The sequence below is a fragment of the Charadrius vociferus genome, unplaced genomic scaffold (genome assembly GCF_000708025.1).
Source record: "Charadrius vociferus isolate BGI_N301 unplaced genomic scaffold, ASM70802v2 scaffold163, whole genome shotgun sequence".
NCBI classification, from domain to species: Eukaryota; Metazoa; Chordata; class Aves; order Charadriiformes; family Charadriidae; genus Charadrius; species Charadrius vociferus.
In genome coordinates, this window is record NW_009648332.1 from 12164872 (window position 1) to 12172199 (window position 7328).

Sequence of the window (7328 nt, forward strand, 5' to 3'; positions counted from 1 at the left end):
TGCCCCACCAACAAAATCCCTATTGCTACAGTGCGCTTCCACATTTATCCACAAGGGTAGCATTTCTGTATGCTCTTAAATGCTTTTCTGTATCACTACTTTTCATAATGCAGTCCTCCATCAGATAACTGATTTATATTTTTCTTTCCTAGAAATATTAGCCTATGCTTAACTACATTAAAATGCACATTGTTCGAGTTAGCTCACCCTACCAAAGATTCAGATGCTTACAATGTATCACTTCACAACTTCTGTTTCTTATGCAACTATTATTTTAGAAATTTGTAAACTAACAAGTAGGTGTTACTGGCCATTTATAAATACTTCTGACTTATTAATAATGCCAAATAGAAAACGGTCCTGACTGTTTTTTTCCCAATTTAAAATGTAAACTATCTACTAAGAGCTAAAGAGTAAAATAGCCAGACACTGAAATGTATTAAAATATAGGAATATTTAAGCATCATACTGTGTGTTGATACCATGAAGTTAAGAGTGATCTGCAAGGGGAACAACAGTTTCACTTGAGGTATTTTACCCTGTAACAAGATAGTTACCTTATTTCTATAGTAACATCTACAAAGTACATTGCAATAACTTTGGACAAGGAGAAAATTCTTAGGTATCTGTGGGCAACCTGCAAGCAGAAAAAGAAGCAAAATTAGTTGCTATACCAAGTGCTACCTATTACAGAGAAATTATTCCACTGCAGCACAAATACGCTTTAATATAAAATAACAGGAAGTCAATAAATAAAAGGAAAATATAAGGTAGCATATTCTGAAAAATATCTGACTAGAAATGAGTCATATTCTAATGCTGGATAAACTCTTTCTTCTTCAGTACGTGAAGGAATGTTTTATTAAGGTAGTGCAAGCTACATGTAATTGCCACTAGCAGAAAGATACTAGCATTACTTCCTACAGAGGACCGCACCTCCCAAGAAACACAAGTTTTTCAACATACCCACAAAGTTGATGAAATGTTACCATTGACTACCTGCCCTTTTACAGGACAACTCTTTAGAAAAGGACAGTGATCTCCAGAAGCAGCAAAATTAATTCAGCAAAATACCAGGTTAGAAACAGTAGGTACTTCTTCAGTACTTTGCCATGGGTAGGTATTGGATGAACTTCTCAAAAAGTCTAAATGTATCAAACTACAATTTTCTTGTTTATAGAATTTCTATTTGGGAAAGTATTCCAGTTTTCTGCACTAGGCACTTGAAGCTCAAGCAAACTCCTTTATCTTTTTTTTTTTTTTTCAGCGTACATACAATGAATGCATTATCTAGTAGTTTTAATCTACTAACCAGAAGTGCTGACAGACTTGTAGGAAATCAAACGCCCAGTATTCATGAGGCTGATCTGCCCAGATTAAGATAATGGACAGCTATGCCATCTTGATAGGGCCTGTGGGAAGGAATTATTGTAATGTCGGTTATAACTACATGTCTAAGATTGTGTTGACATCCATACATAAAGCAGCTGTAAAGTCAATTTTTAAACCCTAATGAGCTTTAAAACTGGACACTCACATACAGCAGACTATGGAATTTCCGTACTTTTAAAATAATATATTTCAAGATTTTTTGCAAGAATACCACATAAAATACCTTCTTTTTTAAATGCTTTCCTTTGCTTAATTTTTCCTTAGATTATTTAAGTTTTGCTCTCGGGCTTGCAAATGCTGGACTTCTTTCTCACATGCACATACAAACACGTTCTGAGATGTCAGACACAGACCATTTAAATGCATCAGTAATCAATGCTCTTCACACCATATACCAAGAGGGTTACACTAAGCTGAATAGCTGCAACTTCAAGAAGGGCAGGATGGAAGAGCCAGGGAACTACAGGTCTGTAAGCCTCACTTTCGTCCCCAGGATGATTGTAGAGCAAATACTCCTGGAAGACATTTCCAAGCACCTAAGGGATACAAAGGTGACTGATGTAATGTGGCTTTACCAAGGCAAACCTTTGACGGGAAGACTGGCTCAGCAGAGGAGGAAGAGCAATGCGTGCTGTTTACCTCAACTTTAGGGAGGCCTTCAACATCGTCTCCCACAGTACCCTTACAGTCAAATTGGTGAAATATAGAGTGGAAAATGTACCACAAGGTGGGTGGGTAATTGGCTAGGTTGTGGAGTACAACGGGTGTTGATTAGCAGTGCAAAGTCCACCAAAAAGACGGGTGGTTACTAGTGGTGTTCCTCAGGGACCCATACAGGGGCCAAAGCTCTTAATATCCTTATTAATGACCTAGATGAGGTAACAGAATGCACTCTCGCGAGTTCTGATGTGGTACCTATTGGCGGTGGGGATGTCAATACTCTGCACGAGAAAGCTGCTATTCAGAGGAGCCTTTGCTTTTTTCACCATTGTTTGCTTCCTTAAGCCTTAGGACTTTTTACACAAAAGCTTTAAAAAGCACAAAGATCGTAAAGAAACTCTCAAAAGCTAGGGCATTACAGAATGCAAACTGACTAAGAAAACATCATTCAGTCTCCTTATTCACCTGTAGTATAACAAACTTTAGCTTAATTTTAGGGACAGACACTGAGTCTGAATTCCTTATTTGCTGGGTGCTGAACTTGAGATATCTGGAACCTGACATCTAGAATGATCCTGAGCGTGGTGAACTTAATTGTGAACCTAATTGAACATAGTTGTGGTTTGAATGTATGGTGCTAAATATTCTCAAAATATCCATATTTGGGTGTCTTATACTGGGCATTCTAAAGTCATAAATACATTTGATAAATTTTGTTCTGGCAAACTTGTTTAATTTTCCCATCTGTGTAATGGACATAATACCTTCTTTCCAATAAGCATCTTAATGTTTGTACACAGCTCAAATACCGTAAAGAAGCATAACCCAAAAAAAGCATATAAAAAAAAATTGTGTTAAGTTTGTTGGGATGAGGACAGGCATTAGTAAGATCTAGTGTTAATCCTGAAATGTTAAATAATACCCAACTTCATTAAGCGTGATCCCCATTTTATTCATTAGAGAGACTGCCCTAGGTGACTGAAAACACTGAAATTAAAGACTGTAAACAAGATCCACTATGGAATGCAAGCCTGTAAGTCCCAAACAGGTGATCTTGAAAGCTACCCATGCAGTTCCTGCATAGGTACCTTCTAATTTTACTTTGCTCCCCTACATAATGCTCCCCTGGAGAAACAGCTCTGGGTATTCCCAAGTCTGGGAACAGTCTGGAGAGAGCTAAGCAGTTCAGCATTTATTTTGCGCTTACACCTAGCTAGATGAACAAGAGGCTTTTCTACATCAGAGATCCCAGATGGCTTAGTACAATAGCACATAACAAGCACCACAGGCCTAGGCTCTCTACAAAATACAATGCAGGCTTTCTCTCAAAAAGTGATGGTATACATGTCCATCTTTCATATGGCAGTGTATTGTGGTGGCCCATGTTCAACTACTTCCTCAGTTAGAGAGATGTGGGCCCAAATGCAGATTCCCCTGCCACACAGAGCATCTCCCACCATTATCTGTATATTCCACCCTGGTGAGATCATGTTACCCTTCCTTCACTGCACAAAAAGCCCAACAGAGCATCAGGCCAGGAGTGTAAAAGGAACCAGATCCTTTAGCCCAGTGATGAGGGCACACACCTAGAACTGAACCTGGTTACAATCCATTCTCTACAGCTTGTTTCTGCTCTCCTGTGTAACTTTTGAAAGTAAACTACAGGGAGAATATTGAGACCTGACCAGGAATCTAATATTCCTTCCTTTCAGGAAGAGAGCGCCCCAGCCACTAGCTATTTGGTCCAGCATTTTCTGTATCTTATTCTGCACGCAGCAATAGCTTCAGTTAGGAAGAATGAAGAAAGTTCTCACCTTTGAAAAACCTGCAGGCTTGCGCTTTGATTGTTCCATGGAAAGGAAAGATGTTATTCTCAGTCTCCAGAGACTGGAAATTCCTGTCTTCTGTATCAAACGTGAATATTTTAACTTTTGAACTGCCAGTTACGGAAAGCTACTATCACTAACTTTGCTACACAGTCAGTGCTGTTAGACAGTCCCTGAGAATGCCTGCCAGAGAAAGGCTGCAAGCAAGAGTGTGAGGAACATCAATTTTGAGGGGCCTGGTAAGGCTCGGACGTGATCAAAGCTGTACTAACTGCTCTGCAGCCTCAAGGCTGCGGTGCTTACAGGCGTAACAAAAACCAGACCTTTGGGGTACAACTTCATTATCTACAAAGCTCCATGAAGGGATGGGAGAACTAGCTTTGAATGCAAGAATAAGAAGAGTACACTTCTGTTAGTTCAGCAATCTGCTCCTGCCAGTTAGCCCTCCTGGGCAGCTGAACAAAGGATGCCTGCTGCAATAGCACGCAACCATATTGCAAGGCCCCAACTCGTATTTCTGCTCTGCGTTGCCTTGTGCTGTTTACACGTACAAGCCTCTTTGACTTAGATTGACTACCAGTACATAGCACTAACTTCTACAGTTTAGATATATTCTTTACCACCAACAGAAAGTTCAGAGGGCCTAGGGATCCTGCAGAATGTTTTGAGGGCCATAAATGTGGACCTCAGCAAAGCTAGTTCTTGAAGAAACCTTCAGTTACCTCACTTCTTACTCATGTTTTGTCGGGACCTCATGTTCCTTGTATTTCCCTCTCTACTCACCAGTTTTAGATCCATGACAATACTGTTTCCAACAGTATAACTTGGGGGATTTTGTCCTAGAGGAAAATCAGTCACTTCTCCCTTGTCCTCTACTTTACTAACACACCAACAATCCTTAGAACTGAGATATTACTGTACAGAAACCGTTCTCATGAATCTTGTGATCTTCAAATTACTATTACCAATTGGTGGTTATCTGTTTTAACAAGAACCACAAAGAATTCCGGCTCAGTGATTCCGAGAGGAATTGCTTTGCCGTATTAACAAGGCAATGTAACTACAGTCAAAATTAATCGATTTTAAAAACATACAACAGCTTTCTGTTTTATTTTTCAAGTGAAAAACAGTATTCTGTAGGTAGAAAGAAAGAAGCCTGTAGGGCCTATCTTTCTTCTGACATAGACAATGGTTTATTTGGTTTGGAGCAGTGCATTTTCTGGGACATTTTGTTCAAGACAATGAATCTTGACGACAAGCAGCACATCCTGTCTACCTTCAGGAAATGAAATTAAGAAAAACAAAACAGAAAAATAGCAAAATGTTGGTTATTGCATTTAAAAAAGAAAAAAACCCACACAGTTCACTAATAAATTTTTGAATCCTGAGGCACCTTACCCTCTTTTCTCATCTCCTACCATAAATATTTGCTAACTTAATTTCCTTTCCGTAGCTGAATTTTTGTCCTTTCAACTTAATACCAAGTTATTTTTCAATTGTTTAAAATGACAGAACACCAAAAATCTCCAGCCCTCTATCAATACAACTCACAATGATGCTTCTACTTCTTCAGCTGGGTCAATGGTATTTTACAGAAAAGTTTCTGCCAAAATTCCTTAGTGCTGACATGGAATAAACGTCTTCATTCGTCACTCTCCACTGGAGAACTTGTTGGTTTACACAAATCAAAGCTACTGGTGTTTTCTACTCAGGTTTGTTTGTTTGTTTGTTTTGTTGTTTTGGTTTTTTGTTTTTTTTTACCAAGCAGCTTCTTCCAAGATGGTTTCCTGGCAATGCTTCATTAGTTGTGAGGAAAAAAAGTATTTTGGTTAAAATGTTATTTGCAAAGAACAGAGTTTGTTACTTGCACAGAACAGAGTTCATAGCTGAAATAAGCAAAAGACCCTGGAACCTTCCCTATGAAAAAATTAAGCTAATACTCTGCATGTATTTATTAGTTGGGCCTTCTATTGAAGTTGTAATTGTACCTTGTTAGTGATCTCATTTTTACTAAGTCCACAATGTGTTTCTGGTGTCTTTTTCTTGCCCCTCCCCTGCCCCAGGAAGTTCTTGTATTATTGTGTATCATTATTTTGTTCCTGTGAGTCCTTGGAGGAAAAGTCTTTGAATAATATTAGGAGGTTGTCTTCCCTCTTGCTGGGAGGAAGAAAGATAATGTGTTTTTTCCACACGTAAGCACTCAGTGAGCTTCATACAACTATGCTGCACATCAGTTTGCAATGATCCCAACAAAAACACTACTGCAAACCGAAACTACAAATAACTTAGGACTCCCTGTTAGCTCTGCTAACAGCAGTGATGAAAATCTCTGCTAATGATGTTTAGAGAAACCCTTGCAATCGCTGATACTTGAATCAGCTAGCAAGAGAAAGTTACAGGAAGTTCTCGGTTAACATATTTTCAACTAAATCCCCCAAACCTTAATTACCATGGAAACTACTTATCCTTAAGGCATGAAGGATAGCTGAAATATTTTCTCTTGACAAAAATGGGAGTGAGGCCAGAAAAATATGGGATTGTGTATAATGAGGCCTTTGATCTTTCATTTACATCTGTGTTAAGCAGAAATAACCTCAGTGAAGCAAGTTGAGTTACAGTTAAATTTGTTGATAGGACAGAAGCAGATTTGACACATTGTCTAGTTCAGGTTGTTCCTAGATCTATTTCCATTGTTTTCACACATTTATGTTAACAGATTTCTTTTTCACTTTTCTAGTGCGAGAAACCTAGTAACGCAAAATAGCATTTGTATATAAAGTTAGTAGACATATTCCAAGCTTTGTGACAATCCTTGGGACAAATGGAATTAATCAGTCTCACTGAGGCTCAGATTTTTGCAGTCTGAGATTAAAAATGCCTCTAATTTAATCCCCCCCCCCCCAATCCCCAATTTACTAAATTTCTATAAAAGAGTATTTTCTTCACTGTGCAGCAACACTTGCACACCTCTAAGCTAGAAAATCAGCTCAGGAACAGAAAACCTCATTTCTAGCTTTACATGAATTAAATCTCTATTTAATTAGTTGTAGGGGTTCTTGTTTCATTTTAACCTAAGTTTCAAGAAGTTTTAGTGGAATAAAAATAATTTTCAGGAACATTGCCATGAAAAAGATCTTTGGTTCCTTTTAAGCAGATGCTCCCTACAACTTAACTGTGAGCTAGTGTCTGAACGTGAAAGGTGTGCACATGGGAAAACACTACTGGGTCACGATATTACTATCATTTATGTAAATCCATCGGTGTGTCATGTTTGTTCAAAGCTTCCCATCTTGATATTGTTAACCCTGATTATAAGTTACACTGCAGTAATAATTTGTATTAAACGCTCTCATCTTATCTCAAGGTTTGCTGCCTGCTGAGCAATTAGCTCAGCCATTTGGCAAGTACCTGCAGCGAAGCAAGAGGCTACGCAAGCAGCTCAGCCGGCCG

General features: G+C 38.6%; 1 protein-coding gene across 1 annotated transcript in view; it reads left to right on the top strand.

Moving 5' to 3' along the window:
• Nucleotides 1-7328, top strand: part of RPF1 (ribosome production factor 1 homolog (S. cerevisiae)) — a 16664-nt gene that overhangs the window by 3366 nt on the left and 5970 nt on the right.